Consider the following 23,171-nt stretch of genomic DNA (forward strand, 5'->3'; position numbering starts at 1 on the left):
AAAAGTGTATGAAAATCATTACCAAGAGTAATTGATTGTGTCGAAAACGTTTCACGTACTGACCTTAAAACAGCCTCAAGATTTTCTTCCATTTTTATTTATCTGTTTATTTATATATTGTAGTAAAATCATATGTATTTAAGGTGTACGACATGACGATTTGATATACATGGACATAGGGAAATACTACAGTCAAGCTAATTAACATATAACCTTCTCACATTCAGTCTTTTAAAATTAGAGGCAGATATACTTGGTTACTCTCCAAACCACGCACTCTTGTCATCCTGTATTTTTTTTGATATGAATGTCACAGCATATTGAGAGTCCTTAATTTCTTTATACCAGCAGCAATTAATGCCACAAAAGGTTCTAGTAATTAGTGCTTTTTATCAGGTTTATACCCCCTGGACAAACTTTAGAGGCACTCTGCAGATAAAAATATTCAAATTGGGGGAACTTTGACACTGTGTGATTCAGGGAACCATTATGTGCACGAGCTTTCTGGAAATGTACTTTTAGAAACAAAATTGTGTCAGCCTGGGGCTCGTTTTTTATTTGATATTTCTAAGGAAACAGCCAATGTCTAGAACAGACTCACACGGCCATTTCTTTATCAAGTCGACCTTTGTATGGGTGGATGTGGAGCGTATTTTGAATTGACCAAAGAAACCTCGGTCCATTCTCATTTATGAAAACAAGGTAAAGGTGTTTGGTTTGTGAGTTCTAGTCAGTAACTTATTGTCCCTGCCCCCTGTTTCCAAATTCTGCTAATTCTTATTATTGTCTGTGGACTCATGGGCACTTCTAACTTTTAGAGATAAAAGGAATTAAGCCTCAGGATTTATAAAAAATAAAAGTTAAAATTTAACCAGAATTGGAGGAAACTAAGGAGCTATGACAGTTAAACACAGTGGCCGTTCTGAATCGGATCTTAGAACAGAAAAAGTACATTGGTTGAAAAATGGGTGAACTTTGAATATATTCTGTAGTTGGGGTAGCGCCGTGCCAACGACGTTTAATCAGTTTTTATCATTGAACTACAGTGGTGTAGGATATCAACATTGTGGGTAGACTGGGCGAGGGGTCTATGGCAACTCCGAGCGTTTTTATAACCCTTCTGTAAGTATCAACTCACCTCAAAATAAAAATGTTTTAAAAATTAACCAGAAGTATCTGGGAGAGTAGGAACTAGATGCTAAACTTGTTTGTCTTTCTGTCGGGTGCCTTAGGAAATGTTTGGGTCCTTTATTGGAGACAGACATACTTGGAGGAGCTCATGGTCAAAGGAGACTGGACCAGGATCGTCACATGTTCACGTGCTAGGTGCATGGGAGAATACCCACTTCTTGGTGTCCAGCGACATTCCCCAAGATGGCAGCATGGAGAGTTTTGTTTGCTTAATGTCTGATCCAACTGCATAAAAGTCGAAAAAGGAGGCAGCACTGTGGACTGCAGAAAGTGCTGGGGTCAGAGTCTAGTCAGGGGAGCGTTTGAGTAGTTATCTAAAAGTGGCATCGAAGTGTGTGTTCTACTACTTATGGCCGAGCCACTCAACGGACAGCAAAAGCTTACTCGGAAATGTTACTCAACGTCCCTTTCAGGAGGGACAATGCTTAGAGACAACAAAAGGAGAGGCTGGCTACCGTCGGGGTGCGGGGGTGTTCGGCAAAGAAATTCCCCGAAACCACGAGGTTGAGTTCGCTGGTTTCAGTGCTGATCTGTCCCTTTCTCTGGAATGAAAGCCAGCTCTTCAATACTTAAATGATAGGCTCTTAGCTACCCTTACGGTTTTATATGAGATATGGCTAACAAGGGATCTGGCGCTGAGTTTGGGATGGTGTCGTTGGTCGTTCTGAGGGATTGTTCTGTATATCCTCAGTGTCTATTACATGTGCCACTCCAAAGCCTCTGGGAGCGCATCAGCTGGTTTCAGCTTTCAGGCCTGCCTGAGAAGAGATGTCAGCTTGACAGCGGGCCTAACTCTGTCACACAAGTTCTGTACCTGCGTCAGTGGTCTCTGAACTTTTTTGATCACGTATCCCGTCAGTAAGACTTTTTACTAAAAACCTTTAATATGCATACTTAAATATCTGTATGTATACATTACCATCACTAGTTATTATCAAGACCCAATGTGTATTTACCACGATTCTCCGTTAAGAATTATGGATGTAAATCCATATTGCCAATACTTGTCTTGATTATTTGGAATATATATGTATTTTGCTGACTTACCAGAGTTCATTAAATTATCCTAATGTTTAACTGAGGAAACCGGTATCGAAGAACTCTTTTTAGGAATATCAGTTCCATTTCTGCATTTTTTATTTGCTTGTCATTTGCTCATCATTTTCAATTTGTGATTTGTTTTATTGAATGATTCTGAAACCACTTGTTTTCTTGGAGGGCAGAGTTGGTCTAGTTGAAACTGGATAAATTAATTTATGAATCCACCTAGCTGGACACAGAAACTGAAACATGTAGCAATAAGCAGCAAGAACACACTGGGGTGTGTGGGGGGGTACAACTGTTTCTCTTCGTTTTAGTCAGCTCAGGCCCCCATAAAGGAGTACCATAGCCTGGGGGGTGGGGTGGGGCTTAAATAACAGAAATTTATTTTCTCACACAGGGTGCCAGTGTGGTCAGGTTCTGGTGAGGTGCCTCTTCCTGGCTTTTGGACAGCAGCCATCTCGCTTCATCCTCACGTGGGGATGAGAAACCAAGGTCTCTGGGGTCCCTTCTTCTAAGGGCACCAGCTCATCCCATGGTGGGGCACTCTCATGACCTTATCTCACCTTAATCACCTCCCAAAGGCCCCACCTCCAAATACCATCACGCTGAAGGTTAGGGGGATTTTCAGGGGACACAATTCAGTCCATAGCACACCCTCACCCCCCTGTTAGAGAGCGCCCCCTCTAACCATGTTAACAGGACCATGTGGGGGAATCAGTGTCAGCCCATTCAGTAAATTATTAAAGCTTAATTTTTTTGGAGGCGCATTTACATATAAGCTCTGATAACACATTCCACTTCTCACATTCCACTTCGGAGCCACCTGCTTCCTTGGAGAAAATCTATTTGACCTGACTTGGTCCAGCTCTAACTCTGGCCTCAGCAGCACTGAGACTGATCGCATTAAGGAGACTGAAGCGCAGTTGCCACCCCTGCGTTTGGTGGACCCTAGGAAGGCACTTTGGTCCTGTCCCATGGGGAGTGCCGAATTGGGCTAATCAAGGCTCTGCAGACCCGGGGAAATCGGCTGGTAGGTGAGCCCGGGCTGAGCTGGAAGGTGGGTGGAGGTCAGTCAACCTGTCAGAGGAGGCGCGGTCACGTGGTGAGGCCTCGAGGCACGGGGAGCGCATGCGCAGAGGTGCCCGGTTTGCGTCTTTCTGGAAGTGATGCAGAAGGCTTCAGGGATGATGGGCGACGTGCTGTGAGAGGCTAGGCTCCTGGAGGTGGGTTAGCTGTAGCAGGAAAGCTTTTAAAAGGGCAGCGACAACGTCATCTTTGTGTTTGAGAGCCTTCTGGATGCGGCATGTGTGTATATGGCCACGTGCTCTGCGCCTACAAGTGCGTTAGGCTGTAGCGATGGCCCAGAGATGTCGGGCCCTGGCATTGTAAGAGAAGAAGAGGTCACAGAGTAGTTAGGTGAGGCGTAGAGGAATAGGTAAGTGTGGTTCCAGGGTTCCAGTTTTGGGGACAGAGAAGGTAGTGAGTGACACTGTGGCTCGTATTCCTGAGGATTTTTAAATAACTGTTTTGAACAGTGGGTTGAGGCAAAGTCATTGACTTCAAAATAGCGCAGACGCTCTTTCTCCTCAGTATTAGACGGCCCCAGGGGATCAGAGGTCCACGGGTAACCAATGTTGGCTGTGTCAGGAAGAGGGGTAACCATCTTCTTGTCTCTCTCAGCAAGGCAGTCCTACCGGAGCGACACTCCAGCTTTTGACAGCTCCTTCCCTACCTCTAGATATATTCGAATCCAAGATACTCAGCTTAGTGAACAGGAACTGTGACAATGTCACACCTCGCAGGGTAGGTAAGAAGTAGGTGAGACTCTGCGTAGCACCTAGGGTGCAGCATTCACTGTACTGTGTCCAGAGTGTCCTGTGATCTAGGCTGGTTACTACTCATATGGTTGTTTTGTGCCTCTCGTGCTGCTCACGATCCGGTTATTTGACAACCGAAATATTCAGTTGATGAGCCGGGGGGAAAAAGGAAAGAATACTTGAGTGCAAGGGATATAGACTCCCTTGAGAATAAATGGGCAGGCTACAGAACAACAAGGTAAACTTGGGGTGTTCAGGGCTTTTGTATATATTTTTCTCGGCCGCAGCTTCTACAAGCAAGCACGCTGCGCTGAGAGCATCAGACAGAACTAAGAGGCGTTCGAGGGTGTGCGTTTATTGTTAAATTGAGAAACCGGCCTCCCCTCTGGGGTACTGAGAGAACACAGTCAGGTGTAAATTCACATCCAAGTCACCATGACTTCCACTTGCAACCAGAGGCCGACTAAGATTCTTCACCATAGAATAAGGCCTTAAACTTGGTCCAAACGAATAACCAGAATGTTACTGAGATGTGAACATGGAGTCTGTACCTTCCTCTCCCTTCTCTTTCTCCCCCCTGCCTCCTTCCTTGTTTCAGGCTCTCAGCTCTTCAGCTGTCTGGACTCTGCTTTGGTTCCTTCTAAGAAATTTGGCACTGTGCATAGTATTTAATCTGAATAATTGTAGACTCGTTTATATAAAGGAATATTCTTCAAATTACCCAATCAAAAATATTATTCCTTTATTTCTATTCTAGGAAAGGGTGCAGGTTTTGAAAGTCTTATTGTCTAGCATATGAAATATGTTACCCCGCTCTGACAATTTAAAAATAGAGCTCTTTCTTTTAAAACAGTAAGTCTGTTTGCCGAATAGGGTCATAATTACTTCCCCAGTATTCCATCTTTGTTAAAATTGCCTCAAATTAATTTTTAATGTTACCTTTACCAATTAGAGTTTTAGTCATTCTAGTGTTAATACACCAGAGTAAATTGAATTATTTCATGGAATGACTATGAAAAAGGCAGACGGAAACCTTAATTTCTCTCGATGTTACTGTTTTGCCTGCTGCTGTCACAAGTTTCTTTGCCACTTCTATTTCAATAAAGTTTTGTTCACTATATACACTTAGACATTGCAGGAGAAGTAATTTTAAGTACTGGAAAGAGTGTGTGTGTGTGTGTGTGTGTGTGTGTGTACCACAGTTATTCTCCAAATGGAGTTCTTGACATGGGTTCCATATTTATAAGCCAAACATTGTAGGTATTATAAAGTTGGGGGACTCTAAAGCAAAAAACAATATAATGAGAGATCCTTACTGATAACCTTTACCAGTCTCCTTCCATCATTTGGTATAAATGGGTACAAAACTCATAATGTTTATAATTCATTTGGCCTACACCTGAACATCTGCCTCTATTTGGACCTTATTAATTCACCTTGTAAACCATTCTAGTCCAACGTTAGCTGATGTGGAAACGTCTTTCTTTACACTGACATGTCCTGTGATTGCTATGCATTAAAAGTGCAGTAGATCCATAAGTACCAGTAAATATTTCTAGTGACCATAACAAAATACTAATTTCAATGTCACATTTCAGTCAGTCTTCATGAACTGTCACGCGTTTGATAGTGTAACAGTCACAGACTCATTTACGGAGAAAAGCTTTTTAGTGTCGTCTCAGGGAAGATATGTGCTCTCCCCATGAGCTGGGTTTTCTACGATATCCTTGCAAAAGAAGGAGTTTTCTTATTTAGTGAAGTTAATTGACGACTGCTTTAATTTACATTGCCCCTATACTCAACAAAAATTAAAGTGAGGGTTGGAGAAGGTTTTTATATTTTTGCCCTTGAAACTGTACCCCTAAAACTACAAAACTACATGGTAATGTGTATGAATTTTGAGGAAATGTTGAGAAAGCTGGAGTCTGTCAGTCAGCTGACTGATAATATTTTCATGTGTTTCTCTTTGAATTTTTGAGACCATGTATTTGTAGTTTTGTGGTCTGTTTGCTAGTATTTTATTTGGATGGGGCTCATGGATATAGTACAGTGGCCCAGCAATTTTTTAAATCACATTTTATACATTTAACTAGACAAGAAGCTATTTTTAATACAGCGCTGGCATTTGCTATAAAATAAGTGTTTTATAGAAACCGACCCACTAATTAAGGATTTGGGGATACTGATTGCTTTATAAAGCATTTAGCTGACTTTGATTTTAAATCATAACGCTTTTTTATATAAATAGCTTGAAAATATTGATATAACATTCTTCATAGCTAAATATGTTTTCTCCCATAGCAGTCGAAGATAAATTGATTACGAATCATGTCTTTTTGAACTGTCGTGCTAAGGAACCTCATACATTTTGATATTTTGAGATAATACCTTTAGCAAAAAGGAATACAATAAGAATGTCTAGCCTTTTAAAGAAACCCATGACTTTTTGAAACACACTGAGTGTTTTAAAAATGAGAGCAGCATAAAAACGGGTCCACATCCATCCATGGAAAATGAATAGAGCTGCGGCTGAATCCTGCAGGTGTGCTAGAATGTGCGAGTATCTTCTAAGATGTGTTCTCTGCTTCGTAAGACTTTAAAGATAGCCTCTGACTAAAAAGTGAATTGTTTCTAAACCTTTTTTTTTTTTTTTAGCCTTTTGCCAAGGTGTACACACCCCATAAAATTATCAGGTACGTTTTTGTGGAACCTGCAGAATGATATCAAGTGCTGAGATTCACTTTTACCCTCGATTTCCTTTGTACTCCATGGGGCTGTAATGTGCATCTCATGTCCCGTTTCACGTAAAGATAAGCTGGTCTGGACGGGGCTCTGGTTTCTTTTTGAAACCAGCTCTCCAGGTGATTTTGTTGAAGGTGGTCCTCATTTATTGTCACCCCACTCTTAGTGCATAGGTCACAGGATTGTCGTGAGGATTAAATGAATTAATATACATAAAGCGCATTAAACAGTGCCCGGCTGAGGGTTTTATACATTTCGACGTCGCTGTCGTTTGCATGTTGGACTGTGAGTCTGGCAATTACTTTCCCACCAAACTTGGTACATATCACTCGAGTTAAAAAAACAAACGGGATGTGAATCACCTTAGTAGACATTAGCAGAGAACGTGAAGACACAGCAGGATGAACATCTTTAAAAAAACAAACTACGTTTTCTTTTTGCAGCATTCTGATTTTAAAGCTTAATTTTAGTGTTCGCCCGAGGTTGCCATGGAGAAATTTAAATTAAGAATTTATGGGAAAAATGGTAATGGAAAAACCCATCTTTCTTTTGTTTGTTTTTAATAGCCGGAGGGGGAAGGCAATTAGGTAAAGTGCAAGGGCCAAAGGCACACCAGGTATACAAGTCTTGGCTCTACCTGCGACCAGCTGACTGAGCTTTTCCAGTAATTTCTCGGAGCCTGCATTTCCGCATCTGTCCTACGGGAAGCATCCTTCCCTTGAAGGCTTTGCAATGCCAAATGAGGCTGCAAGAGAGGAAGTGTCTAGAGCATAATGCTCCGTGGAGATTACGTGTCCCGTTTCCATAACAGGTCAGATAGGCTGATCGCTCTTTTTCTATTCTATTTTTTCTTTTTCATTGCGGTATAGACACATACGTAAAATTTCACGTCTCAGCCATTTTTCCGTGCGCAGTTCGGTGGTACCGAGTACTCTCACGTTGGTGTGCCGCCAAGCTCCAGAGCTCTTTTTATCTTTCCAAAGTGAGATTTAATATTTATGAAGCAGCTCCCCATCCCTCCATCCCCCCAGCAGCTGGCCGGCAGCAGTCTGCTTTCTGTCTCTGTGAATCTGACTATTATTCTAGGGACTTCGAATAATAGTCTTACTGCTCTTTGAAAGAGTAAATCTCCATCATTATAGGGAGTTTCGGTATTCTGTCAAGTTGTCAGTTTTTATGGCGTCCTTTTAAAGCTTCTTTGCTTTGTCTGAACATCTCACTGTGTACCACGGCAAGCCCCATTTTTTAAAAAAATTGGTACACAAATTTAAAGCAAGTTCAAATGACTTTCTTCCTCCCCATTTCTGCAGTGTGGTCAAACTTACCGCACTCATTTTCCCCGATGATCTTGAGAAAACAAACGTTGGGCTATTCCAGGACCGGGGTTGGGGTGGGGTGGGGGTGGAGAGGATTAGAGGGCTGAGGGAGAAGCTCGGTGGGACTGGCATGAGGTTCAAACCAGATCTGCTTTGTCGAGTAGATGGAGTCTACCGGTTCAGGCTCTAATCTCTCCACCTGCAGTGTGACGCCCTGCCTCTGTGCCCACTTCCCTTCCAAGTGGCTCCATTCTAAAACAGCGAAGGCACCGTGATTCTCTCTGTTCGGAGGCCACTGTCATTCTATCCGAGGCTTACCGGTCCATCCCCCTACTTCTTTTCCTTGTGTTCCAGCTGCAGTGAGTTACTTGCTGGTAACTTTGATCACAGTACTTTCCCTAGATGTTCCCTTTTGCCTTCCTAAAGTTTTGCCTCTTGGTGAGCTCTGTCTTTTAAGGCTCAGGTCTCATATCTCTTAAGAAGCGTCTCCTTCCTTGTCCTGGATCCCCATGCTTTGCAGGTCGAGCCACCCCCTCTTTGCACCACAGACTTTTCTGTTGTGGAGCTTAGCACGCTGCATCACATCTATTTTTATGTCTCTGACTCTCCAGCTCTGCTGTATCATCCTTGATGGCAAAGCCTGTCTGTTTTATCTTGCATTCTTCCAGCACCGAGCACAGTTCCTAGCCCATCGGAAGCAAAAAATCTTTGCAGAATGACTTTGCTCTAGTGGTGAAGGTCAGAATTATACAGAAAATACAAATTGGCTTAATGCGTTGTTCTGAGATTTCCTTCACACTTAATTGCTTATTGAACAAAGTAGAAACCCCAAAGCAGTTACTTACACCTCGAAAATTGATGTATTGGTGGTTTGGATGTCGTGCTTTTATGTATAAAGTACTCTTGAAAGGGGGTCGCTGAGTGAAATGCTTTGAATGTCAATTCTTCGGGAATAACAACAGATTGATATCTGCCCTCAAATGCAGGTGTCTTTGGAATTAATGTGATTGCTGGCATCCGTACTCATTTTTATCAGTGGAAGTTTAAATTTTGTTTATTCGACAAAATTTATTTTGGTGCCTAGGGCACAATGGCATGGGGCAAAAATGAGAGCTCTGCATTTGCGATTCTGTTCATCTTTTTACTCCTTTTTCTCATCTTGTCTCATATTTCTCTAGCATTTTGGGTACATTTGAGTAAAGAAGATGACTCCAAGGACACACGCGTTATCCATTACCGTGGATAAGTTAGTTGCCCCTTTATTCCCCTCTGCTTTTTGGCACAGGTCCTCAGCCTTTTAAAAGAGGAGTCATAATAGAGAAAGATTCAGAGCAGCCTTCCGGCGCATTCTTTCTAGGCCACAGGTAGGTCATGCTGTTCTTCAAGGGCTCGCCTCCCTTACAACTTTCATTTCCATGGCACTTTCCTTTTAGGCTCGTCTTGGGGTACAAACCCCACCTAGGCCCAAGAGCTAAGGTTCCTACACCCAGACCAGCTCTCTTAAAGAGAAGTGAGGAGGGAGGCATGGATGAGGCTGAGCTACACCCAGTTGGTGTTCACATTTCACAGATGAGGAAACCAACAAGAAAATGTACCATCACTTGCCCAAGTCCCACCATCCAGGGAGGATGCTGCCCGAGATGCGAATGAAAAAACCGACTAAAAGTCAATCTACTTTTTATTATCCCTGTGCACCAGCAATTGTGAACAAATCAGTCAGTCATGAGAAGACTCTTCCCTGACATTCCTCAGCATAATGAAGGTCACCTATGACAAATCCACAGCTAACGTCTTACTCAGCGGTGAAAAGCTGAAAGCTTTTTCTCTGATCAGGAACAAGACAAGGATGCCCACTCTCACCGCTTGTATTCCACATAGTTTTGGAAGTCCTAGCCACAGCAATCGGACAAGAAAAAAATAAAAGTCATCCCAATTGGAAAGGAAGAAGTAAAATTGTCACTATTTGCAGATGACTATATATAGAAAACCCTAAAGATTCCACCAAAAGTCTATTAGAACTAAGAAATGAATTCGCTAAAGTTGCAGGATATGAAATTAATATTCAGAAATCTGTTGTGTTTCTATACACAAATACCAAACTGTTAGAACGAGAGATTAGGAAAACAATCCATTTACAATAGCATCAAAAAGAATAAAATACCCAGGAATAAGTTTAACCAGGGAAGTAAAAGACCCGTACTCTGAAAACTATAAGACGTTAATGAAATTGAAGAAGACACGTAAATGGAAGGACATACCTTTCTCATGGATTAGAAGAATTAATATCATCAAAATGTTCATACTACCCAAAGCAATCTACAGAGTCAATATAATCCCTATCAAAATACCAATGACATTTTTCACAGAACTAAAATATGTAATTCTAAAATCTGTATGGAACCACAAAGACCCCGAATAGCCAAAACAGTCTTGAGAAAGAAGAACAAAGTTGGAGGGATCACACACGCTCCATGATCTCAAATTATACTACAAAGCTATAATAAACAAAATGACATGGTGCTAGAACAAAACAGACACAAGGATCAGTGGAACAACAATAGAGAGGCCAGACATAAACACACACTTACTGTGGTCAATTAACCTATGACAAAGGAGGCAAGAATATACAATGGCATTGGTGTTGGGAAATATAAGTGATGTTGAGAAACTGGGTAAACATAAGCAAAAACTAGACCACTTTCTCACACCACATACAAAAATAAACTCAAAATGGATTAAAGACTTAAATGTAAGACCTGAAGCTATAAAAAATCCTAGAGAAAACATAGGCAGTAAACACTTTGTCACCTGTCTTAGCAATATTTTTTTTCTGGACATACCTACTTGGGCAAAGGCAACAAAAGAAAAAACAAAAAAGCTTTTCAGAGTGAAGGAAACCATCAACAAAATGAAAAGGCTACCTAGTGGGTGGGAGAAGACGTTTGAAACGATATTCTATAAGGAGTTAATATCAACAATATATACAGAACTCATATAACTCAACAGCAGAAAATCAAACAATCCAATTAAAAAATAGGCAGAGTACCTGAATAGACATTTCTCCAAAGGAGACATACAGATGGCTAACAGATATGAAACGATTCTCAACATCACTAATCATCAGGGAAATGCAAATCAAAACCATAATAAGATACCTGTCAGAATGGCTATTATCAAAAAGACCACAGATGACAAGTGTTGGTGAGGATGTGGAGAAAAGGTAACCTTTTGCGCTGTTGTTGAGATTGTGAGTAGAGCAGCCACTATGGAAAACAGGATGGAGTTTCCTAAAAAAATAAATAAATAAAATAAAACTACCATATGACCCAGCAATACTGCTTCTGGGTATTTATCTGAAGAAAATGAAAACAATTCAAAAAGATATATGCACTCCTTTGTTCATTGCAGCATAATATTCAATAGCCAGATATGGAAGCAATTATTGATAGATGAATGGATAAAGATGTGGTATATACATATATACAACAGAATATTATTCAGCCATCAAAAAGAATGAAATCTTACCACGTGCAACAACATGGATGGACCTAGAGAGTATCACGTTAAGTGAAATAAGTCATACAAAGAAAGATAAATACCAGATGATTTCACTTTTAAGTGGAATCTAAAAAACAAAACAAATGAACAAACAAAATGAATGGAAACAAACAGTTACAGAAGACAAAGTGATGATTGCCAGAGGGGAGGATGTGGGGGTGCAGGACAGGGGCAAGGGGATTAAGAAGTACAAAGCCCGGTTATAAAATAAGTCACAGGGATGTAATGTACAGCAGAGGGAACACAGTCAATAATATCATAATAACTATGTTTGGTGACAGGTTGTTACTAGACTTACTGTAGTGATCACTGCATAAGGTATATAAATATCAGATCACTGTGTCGTACACCTGAAACTAACATAGTATTGTATGTCAACTATAAGTTTTTACCCCTCCCTGTAAAAGTCTTCAGTTGAAATAAGTTCTAAACAATTCCTGTGATTACTATTTAATTTTAAAGATTATGTATATGCTTCACACTAGCGCATTTTTATTATGTTTAAATAAGTATCATATTCTACTTGGAAACCAGTTAGGCGCTCTCTAGCCCCTGTGCACCCGGACTAAATTTAATAATAATCTTAAAATGGAAAATTTCCATAATTAGTCATTGCTTTAAAATTGAAGACCAAATCAAGAAAACAAAACATAACATTAGTGGTATGACTTAGCCTAAATCCTACTCTTTGCAGACATTTTGGTTTTGTTAAATTTCACTTATTTGTAACTTGATGATTATGGCATAAATATTGTAGCAGCCTAAAACCAAAGGATCAAAGTTCACACTATTACGTGGATATAAAAATTATTGAATAATTGTGCTTTTTTTGGTACTATGATAAAAACTATTATTTATTGGCATAATTAGATAAAATTTAATGAAGGCAGTATTTGCTATCTATTTTCTGGTAAAGTTCATGTACGTTTTTATTTCATGATTGTTACTGAAAGTAATTTTGTAGAGAAGGGGACTGACTGTTAAAAAAATACAGAAACAATTTCCGCTTGGTGTCAGACACACGGAGTAAGTGTGTCACTCCCTACCGGCAGCCAGTGGCTGAGCTGAGCCTGACTTGGATTCCCGGCTCTCACGCTGTGTCCTAACCACTGACTACTGCAACCCGTTCTGTGCCTGTGTGGATATATTTAGTTGTAGCACCTCATCTTCCAGGCCTCAGTTTCCTCCTGTGCAAAATGAGGGGTTTTAAATAGATTTTTCAAGGTCACTTCCAGCCCTGAATTTCCGTGGTTGGCTGGACACTGAGCCCACGGGTCGGCCCTGGCGAAAGGGCATTTCAGGCCACCTGTTGGCCAGTTAGTGCTGTGACCTTGGCTCCTGCAGAGCCTGTCCCCGAGGTGAGTGGGACCCAGTTTCTCTTGCCCATTGGCAAAAGTGGGAGGCGGTCCACGTTACGGTCATCTATTGCGTTGCTTTGGTCCCTGGGACTAGGAATGAGGGACTTACCTGCGCAGGGCAGGAAGGTGTATGCTCTGCAGGCGCCAAAGTCCATTTGCTCAGATTTTTCATTCGCATCTTTCAAATCTATATTCTTAGCCTATGCAATTAGTCTGATCATCGCACTGGTCTCCTGTTACAAGTTTTTTGGTCGATTGGCTTGTGGTTTTTGTTTTACGTGTTTTCGTGCTGTCGTTTAATCCATGGGATGTAACTGCGCTAGAGGTGACGTAGCTATACAGATGTCCCAGCTTTTCCAATGTTCCCCTCACGCCACTATGTTCGCTTTTACGGAAGACTTGCATTAGTACCTGTGTTCGCCAACCAAAAGACATCCGAAGAGGATTTTTGCTTTTATGTAAAAAGGCGAGAAGTGAACACAGTCAGTGGGACGTTTTTTCGAAGCCTTATTAAAGGCCGAGCGGACCAAGCAGCGAGAGCGGCCCCGCCGAGCTCCTCCCGGGACCACGCTCAGCACCAGCATCAGGCCGCCGGAGCTCAGAGCCCCGTGAGCATCTGTGCTTTGACCCCATTTATTCCGTGCTCCATTCGCACAAAGTGCCCTAAGGTAACTGCTTCTTCGCTTTGCACCGTTTCCTCTTTGAAAGGTTTCATAGGAACGCTGTACTTTCGGATAGCGGGGTGGGGGTGGGGGGATTAGAATGGGGTAGAGGTGTGTGTGGGAGGCCTGTAATTAGCATTTTGGCTTTAAGCTTATTAGTTTCTTTGGTCTTGATTTTGATGTTAATATTACAGCTTTTGCTTTGTTTTTGTTCATGTGTGTGTTATGTGACTTTGCTCATAAATTTTTAATTTTTTTTTTCCGAGTTAAATAACAGAATCCCCAACAGAGATCCTTTCTCCGTTCAGTAGGGACGCTTGACCTCTTTGTCGCCATAACTCTTTGATAGTGTGTTCATTTTATGTTTCTCAGTTTTATTTCTTTGCTCTTTTCTTGGCTCTTGGGCCTGGCTGATGAAACTCCCCAAACAAATTGGACAAACGGGGGGTGGAGCCATTCGTTTTTGACCCCGTTGACCTCGCAGAGCTTGTGGGATAGGCAGGCAGGTGTGCCCAGACTTTAAATGTATTGCTCCAGAGAGGGTTTGTGGTAGGGGTTAAGACTGGAGGTGGACTCGTTGACCAAGCGCTCACTGGTATAATTGAGCCACGGGAGTGAAAAAGATGGTTCAGGATGTTGAATAGAGGCCAAGGGCAGAACCTCAGGCAGATCTGCATCTAAGGACCATCAGCGAAGGAGAAGGAGCCGCCCAAGGTGAAGGTGATTACCAGAAAGGGAGGGCTGCAGAAGGCGAGGATGGCTCTTCGGAAGGGAAGTGGCAGGTAGTGTCAGATGTGGTTCCACGGTGACAGTTTTGCTGAGTGGTTTCGGTCAGCAAGGGTGACAGAGCCAGGGAGCCGTAGGTTGCAGGCCGAATGAGCGTGAGGAGGACGGCAGGGCTGTCTCCCTGAGCAAAGCTGGCAGTGAAGGGAGGTGAAGAGAGGCCGATAAAAAGGGGAGAAAGGTTAATGCGGGATTTTATTTAAAAATATATATTGGTAAAAATAGTTCTGAGCTTTTCTGTAGGCTGAGGGGTGAGCCGTGGAGCCAGGGAGCGGGGATAGGTGAAGATACTCCCGGAGCTCATGGGCGGGGCTCACGGGCGGGGCTCATGGATGGTACCAGGTCCTGGAGGAGGTTCCTGAGCTCAGGTGCAGAGTGAGGAAGGACCCAGACGAGCAGTCGGTTTGTGTTGTGGCCACTGACGTGGGTCAAGTCCAGGCAAAAGCTTCAGCTGAGCCCATGACATGGGGAGGGACACAGCCTCAAGGTGCAGGGGTGAGGGAGGGTTGGGAGGCTGTGGAGAGGGACGGGTTGGGACAGCTAGTGTGGTGACTGGGAGAGGGAGCCGTCCAGGCTCCGTGGGGCAGGGCACCTAGGTGACATCGGAGCACGCACGTGGGTTACTTTACGTTCAGGAAGCCACTTGGTTTTGCTTTGGTAAATGGTGTACTTCAGTTCTGTAGTTCTTTGGTAAAAGTCCAAACGAAAAGAGCAGTCTGGGTCTGTCGCATTTCCTTTCATATATGGGAGATGAATCTCCAGGTGGGGGCTTTGTGTGTGCTGGGGGGGTGACCTTTCTGAAGCTGCAGAGGGTTCTTGCTGCCAGTACTGAAACATTCATAAATATCTTATTAGGTTTCCTGGGAGCAAAACCAGGCCGCAAAGGGTACGAGAGCTTGTTTGGCAGAGATGAATTATAGGAAGGATTATGCGACGAGAAGAGACTCCGAGGAACGTAGCCTGTTTTTGTTTTGTTTTGTTTTGCGGGGCAGGGATCCTCGGTACCTGCTGGTTTTCAAAAGAGCTTTGCTGTTCTGATATTTACAGGCCCCACATCCAGGTTTAAAAAACTGAAAACATAAAGCTAAAAACAGATCTGAAGTTTCTGACATTTTTATAGTTGATTTCAGGCACAGTTAATTCTATCTTCCTATTTATTCTTTCAGGTACCTTCTGTTTGAGTCTTAGCCATGAGCAAGTGTGACACTGTAATGGTTTCTTTTGTCCCTGTGATGTCAGCGGACTCCCACAGACCTGTAGGTTTAGCCTTGAAAAGCCACCATATTCTTCCCAGTCCCTTGGCTCACTGGTGTCCCTTGGATCTGTGTCTTCTGTCTTGTCACAGCCTTCATCTCCCAGCTGCATTTAAATGTTCCACTTGGTTAACTGCCTGAGTTAGGCATTTTCTCAGATTTCTTTTTGTCTGCCACCCCCACCTCTGGTATTTTTCCTAAGGACTTTGAGGGAACAGGGTTTGGCCAACACAACAAGAATGGGACGGTGAGACTGTTCCAGTTATAGTCCCCTTCCTGCCCGTGAGGGTGGAGTCATCTGACTTTACTCACCTTTATTTGTTTAAGAAAGGCCACCGTATGTCATTATCTCAGAAATAGCCAGAGTTTAAGATGTCGACAGGGATGTAAGTTGGTTTCACGTAGCAGTGGTACTGGCTTTTGGAAGGGTTGTGAAGGCTGTGCTACCCGCCGTGGGGCCCCGAGTTTGTGTGTGGGAGAGCTGGAAGCAGAGATGGGGTGTGGGGGACCCTCCCCTCCTGTCTTCCCACCCTCTCTGTTTTTGTCTCTCAGAAATACTTCTTGCTTCCCATAGTCAAGTTCTAATATGGTTTCATGTTGTCTATACCTCGATCTGAGCCTCTTGGTCTGAATGTGTTTTGCCTCCCCGCCTGGATTTGAACCCTGTGAACACAGGTGAGATTCTCGTGCATTTCCACATGAGAGGTAACGACTGAGCAGTTTAGCCACCAGAACCGATTGCTCCTGACAGCGGATGGTCCCCGGGGGTCATTTGAGATTCATCTGGTTGTATCGTTTGATTTCTTTGGAAATTGCTGTCTTATGGAGGCAGTGAGAATATGGACTTTTTTTTTTTTTTTAACTAGGCCGTTAAGTTTTATTGTAAAAGGTCAATTCTACAATTAATGATGTTATATAATGAAAACTCTTAGTGGTTGAAGAGGAGACTGGTTGGGGATAAGAGGAGCATCTGAAGAATCTTGGAGAATGAGCCCAGTTCCGTGTAAGTTGTGTGGTGATTGACCTCAGTCTCCCTGGACCTGCCAATCCTTTGCTGTCTCCATGTTAGACTGGATAGTTTTTCCATTGCTCGTGGCTTGTTTTGAAGCCCTGCATGAAATCTACACTAAAAGGGAGAAAATATTTTTTACTTTCACGTTAGTTAGCTCCTGACAGGAACCGTTTTTAGTTAAGGAAATGTGAAAACGGTAAAAGGTAACTTAAATTAAATGGACCTCGACTTCCTCCCTAGAGAAAATGGGGAAGCTGGTACCTCCCGTAAAGGGATTTTTGAAGACTAAATAAATTATGCAGATAAGCAAACACACACATGAATATGCCTGGAGCGGAGAGCCCGCAATATTTCTGGTTTTCGGTCACTGTCGCCTTCCTTATGATCAGTAAGATGGACGGGGCGGGGCGTGGCAGTTGTCAGCTAATGATCTCTAAACAGCCCTCCAACTAAATTCCATTCTGAGAAATACATTTCTGTCTTTAAAATAAATGAGATGTGGGGTTTTTAAAAACCCTGTTTGCCTTAGGGGAACAGTTTCTTCTCTTAGTCTCTGGTAGAGTTGACCTTGTATGCAAGTCGTGCCCTGGATTAATGGATTTCTGTGCTTCTGTAGTAAAATATTTAATGGTTTTGTTAGACTGTCAGGAGGAAACGGTAAATCCCAGTTTCCTAATCTGCCTGCGCGAGGGCGAAGTCTCTGTGTCAGGGACTGACTGGTGCTTCTTCACCCTTTGGTCATTTGAGGACCCAGCAAAAAAATGGCAATGTGGGAACCAGGAAGTGGACTCTTACCAGTCACTGAATCTGCGAGCACATTGATCTTGAATGTCCCGGCCTCCAAAACTGAGAAATAAATTTCTGCTGTTTAAAGCCACCCAGTCTATATTTTTGTTACAGGCGCCCGAATGGACCAAGACGATAACCCTCACTGAACTGAGTCTGTCACATTTAAGGAAGTCTTGGCAAAGGCTAGTATTACGATACAGAAAAAACTCAAAGGAATGTATGTGGGTCTTCAATATGGCTTATAAAAGTGCAGCTTTACGACCCTGCTATCGTAGATAGAGTTCCTGGTTCCACATCTGTGCTCACGTAATGTTTCAGAATATGAAAGCAGGAGGGTGATTATTGGGAGGCCGGGCCAGAAGCATCGGGGTCTCACCTGGAGCCTGCTGTCTTAGTTCTGAGGACCTGTCCTGGGAGAGATGGCCTTCAGGAATCGCCATCACCTTCAGGTGCTACCACAGCCTTTCACAGCCATGTGCTGTCACCCCACAGGGCTGGGACAGGGTAGCTAGAACCTTCCAGACACCAGAATCTCACAGTTCACTGAGGTACGCGTGTCAGAGTGAGGGAGACTAAATGATTTCCTCATACATCCTTCCTTTTAAAGACATTGAAGTTCCCTCCACAAATGAGCTCTTTGATCCTGTATTACTTTGCACTGTGGTAAAAATACATGAGCTTCTCGTTTTCCTGAACTTGAAAAGAAGACACAGTATGGTGAACTAGATGCCCCCCAAGTCATTGTGAATTTCTAGGGAAAATATCCAAGCTCCTGTTCACCCCAGAGAGTCTGAGTGAACTCGCTTGTGTTATGACAGACCTTTTCTGGAGGGCACCGGAAACATTCGGGCGTCACGTCACAGGATGTGCATGTGAGCTTTATATTGTTAAAAAGCGCCTTTAAAAAATAAAAAAAATAAAAAAACGCTTTCAATGTGCAAAAGGGACTTAAACGGCTTACTTAAATTTAAAAAATGTATTAGTATTACACTGTGGGCATAGATTGTGTGGTGTGCTCAGACAAATCTAGAGAAATGAACTCAAGTGGAATACAGAGACTGTGACAATAATAGCATGATAATTTGAGGCCTGATAAAAAATATTGAATTAAAACCTTTATGTACGTTTTTATTCTTTTGGGGCATATAAATATATTTTGTATGCATTTTTTATTTGTATGCTTTATGTATTTGTTCAGATCTGAAAAATTTAAACCTTAGTGTCTACTTGCTTCAGTCTGTGTTTGTATTTCTTCGACATGGTTCACTCCTACTGTATGTATGTGACACTATCTTAGTAGCACATCGGGCAGGGAGAGGGAGTCACAGAGATATGCAATGCCCGTGTGTTTTAAAGTGTACCGCCCGGGATTTGTTTTAATGCTGGGTAAGGTAAGGTAAGACACACAGACACGGACATGACGTCGTGAAGGAAGAAGTTTGTGCCCACGCTTCCCTAGATGCAGGAGACATGCATGTCACACGGGGCCACACGGGGAAGCACCAGTGTCAGAGAAGAGGCCGAGGGTAAGTAGGTTTAGGATTGGAGACGTTGAATAATTTCGGTAGGCTCTGGGGCCCAGGGGCTGTCCCTGGTTCCCCGCGATATCTAGCCTTGGCATGATAGGTGGGTAGGCTCGATGTGCAAGGGGTCTTTAAGGGACGTCGTGGAATAGTGAGAGCTAAGTCTGGCAGTCTCCTGTGGTTAGCGATGCCCCAGATGCTGGAGCATCAAGAATGCAGAAAATATAGTGAAATCATGCAGTATTTGTCTTTCTCTGACTTTCTTCGCTTAGCATAATACCCTCCAGGTCCATCCACGTTGTTGCAAATGATAGGATGTCAGTCTTTTTTTTTTTTTTTTTGCTGTGTAATATTCCATTGTATAGATGTATCACATCTTTTTTATCCATTCATCTATCAGTAGACACTTTGGTGGCTTCCATATCTTGGCTATTGTAAATAATGCTGCAGTGAACATAAGGGTGCATATTCAAATAGCGCCTGATTTCACTTGTACGTGGAATTGAAAAAAATCAAAACAAATAAACAAAACAAAAACAGACTCATAGAAACAAGGAACAAACTGACGGTTGCCAGAGGGGAGGAGGGTGGAGGATGGGTGAAGGGGAATAATGATAATAGTGTGATAACATTGCACAGCGACAGATGGTTACTAGACTTAAGACATCATAAGAGAGATAAATGTTGAATGACTGTGTCGTACACCTGAGATGAGTATAATATTGTATGACAACTCTACTTTAATGAAAAGAAATCCGGAAAAAAAGAATACAGAAAATAAGAAAAGGTGATATAGGACAAGTTAACCTTTTAAGCTGCTAGTAGTACTGGTTGAGGTCCTATTGGTGACATACCCAAATGGCCAGCCCTCTAGGGAGCTGAATAAACAGGGGAATGGTCTTGCCAGCTGTAAGGTTGGAGAGGGGGGTCAGCGTGGCGGTGAGGAGCAAGCTGTGAGGCAGCGTTCACAGAGGAGCTTTCCAGAGTTGTGCTGAGGTGGAAACTGATTGGGGGGTAAGATACCAGCCCTGATTCAACCGATAGACATTTGGGGCTGAATCCGTAGAACTAAGCACGGATTTTTGCACGGGGCCAGGGCCAGTCCTCACTTGCTCAGGAGAAATAACTTCCTCTTGGAGGCGATGGGATGTTGGGAAAATAATTGAAAATGACTGGATATTTTCTCGCCGTGGATCTTACAGAATTTGAATATTTGCTACCCACTCGAAGATGATGAAAAGGATGGTGATACAGTAAATTGTGAAGAAAAAAGTCATTGGGTTAAAAAACAAAAGCAAACAAAGCACAAGGATGGAATCCAAATATTTAATCACCATGGAGCTCTGGGCCCGTTGACAGTCAGTACCCAGCAAATACCACCTTGAAGATGAGCGGGCGCATGCACGCTGGGCGCCGATTCACTGCCCATGGCCACATGAGGTGTACAGGTCTTTAAAAAGTCTTCTCAGAAAGGATGTTGAGGTCATCTCTTGCTCATGCTTGTTGAAACGTTGAGAGGCACCACGAAATACGGTTCTATACTTGAGCTTTAAGAGACGGTGCCCATTAGGTTGCACACTGGAAAGGTGTCTGATGGGGATTAGGGCTGGGGTGGAAAGTTTATGTCACTTCCCGCTACCTCATTCCAATGGAATGTCGTTCAGTGGGGTTTTTTGCATCTCTAACCACCTCCCCCAAAGTCCCAGTCAGGTTTTGGGCTGATTGCTGTGGGCATTCAGCATTGCACACATAAAAGGGGTGAGATTTGACGTCACATTGGTAGAATTTTTCGAGGATTGGTATGTTTTTTTGCAAAGCTAGAACTGAATGGTCCTCTATTCTTGTAAAATTCTTCATCTGACATCTATTCCATATGTGTTTTTTTGGAAGTTGTAGTTATAGGGGATTATTTATTTAGAGCACATTTCTTTTTATTTTCCTTTCCTTTTTTATTTTTATTATTTTTTTAAGTATTCGATGGTCACACTGAGTCCCTTTGAAATGTGATGGGAAAGGCCAGGTGTACTGATCTGTGGTTCCCAGGTCGGTAAGCGCATGCCCACAAACAGACTATTGTTCCTGCCTGGGCCACTGGGCTCCAGGCCATCGCAAGCTGCCGACGCCGGCCTGCGTTCTCAGAATCCCGCTTTCAGTGAGGACTGACGGTTATTGTTCGGGTGTGGAGGAACCCGCCCGTCTGCTCCATCGCCCCTTAGGCAGGGTACGATCCTGGTGGTCGTCACCAAAACCCGCGTGCGTGCGGGCTTTGGAATGACTGGACTGAAGGGGTCTGAGATGGTCTGCTTTGGCCCCTGGTCTCAAGCTGGCGGATGATGAAACTTTTATTTTCTTTAGGTTTGTTAGCCAGGATTTTCACATCACTGGAGATGGCGAGCATCCTCTACCTCCCCGCCTCTGACCTTTTCGCCTCCCAGTTTCTTTTTCAAAACCATATAAACCCTCTTGATTTATTTTCACCACGTTTACTTTCTTGGTGTTCATCCTGTATCTTCGATATCTGGTGTTAGTTATAAAGCCTAGATAATACCATTTTGCATTTGTGTAACTGGTTATACACATTGAAGACACTTTCATACGCAATTGCAATTTTACGTTAATCTCAGACTTCTTAAAAAACAACCTGATATGAATACCTCAAGTTTTAGCTGATTCTCAACTTGTATTTGCCGTCAGCATATCTGACCTAGAGACACTTCATCCTCCAACGTAACTTTCCTAATCCTTAGCTCCTGAGGTCTGGTGAACCTCATTTATGATGAATCTGTCTGTCCATTTATTTCCCTTCGAAAACTGTTGTCAGCTGGTTCCATTGTTGTGGCTCTACATGTCTTAATATGATTTTCTATACACGTATTTTGTAATCTTATATAACAATATTAAAATATTATTTAATACTATTGTTACGTAACAATATTATGTTATGTAATGATATTAAATATTATTATTAAATATATATGTTTTAACATTTAATAATATAAATATAAGTGTTATTAAATAGTATTGAAATATCATTAAATATTAAAAATACTATAAATATAAGTGTTATTAAATAGTATTGAAATATCATTAAATATTAAAAATACTATTATTAGCTATATAAAAAACAAGACATCCTCTTGCTTTCCTTTATATTCTTCAGTTTAGGTATTCTTTCTTGCCTTAGACTTATAAATGAGCCATAACTTTCTAAGACCTGTGGCACAGAAGGGGAAAAAAATGGTCATCACTTACGAGTATAAAAGTAGAAAGGTCCACTGGCTTCTGCAAGCCGGAGGTGGGATCAGAAACCAGCATTCCATACTCCGACAGGGCCTTTTTTTCTTTTACTTTTACTGTGCAGAGGAAACTCCATCTAACAAATGCTTAGTTACTGCTCAGTGCAGAGGTCAATCACTTTTTAGCTTTGTCTAAGCTCTTTGTATTTACATAGAGAAAACCTGAGTTTGATGTCCAGAGCCTTTGCTGTTCTCATCACCGGAAGTTGGTTATTGTCAGTTCAGTGCTCATCTGAGGGGAGCTGGCAGATATTTTCACCTCTGATTTCCTTTGTCATGCCCTGAACACAAACCACTAATATTTGTTTTGTTTTTTTTTGTTTTTGTTTTTGTTTTTTTTTAAATCTCATTGATGTATAAGACACTCTCAGTCCTACTCAGAACCTCAATCCAAGCTGACTCCCTAGTCAGCCATGGATTGGGGACATGTGCCACATTAGCCAATCTACCGTGTATAAAACCAAGAAGCCCATGAAACGTATCAGACATTTGCTTATCTCAGGAAAAGGCATTAAGACAAATACTACCCACCAATTTTGTTGCTGCCATGCCAGTTAAAAACACCTGGACCTAAGAATGATGGTGAGATGCAGTCTGGCCAGTCAGCCAGGAGCTGAGGGCCCTTGGGGGCGGAACTTCCCAGTAGTTCTGCTTCCTCCCATGTGAACACAGCCATGAATCTGAAGGGGAGAAGCTGCTGTGTGACAGTAACGTGACACATTGACGTTTGTGGAGCTGCTGCATCAGCACTGGATCGCCGACCTCAGGGATTCCCATTCTGGAAGAAAAACAGCCTCCCAGTAGCTCATGTGACTTTAGATGAGTTT

General features: G+C 42.5%; 1 protein-coding gene across 1 annotated transcript in view; it reads left to right on the forward strand.

Moving 5' to 3' along the window:
- Window positions 1–23,171, forward strand: part of ATP8A2 (ATPase phospholipid transporting 8A2) — a 236,978-nt gene that overhangs the window by 5,650 nt on the left and 208,157 nt on the right. The gene's annotated exons all lie outside the window — the stretch shown is intronic.

The sequence above is a fragment of the Pteropus medius genome, unplaced genomic scaffold (genome assembly GCF_902729225.1).
Source record: "Pteropus medius unplaced genomic scaffold, Ma_sr-lr_union100, whole genome shotgun sequence".
NCBI lineage: Eukaryota > Metazoa > Chordata > Mammalia > Chiroptera > Pteropodidae > Pteropus > Pteropus medius.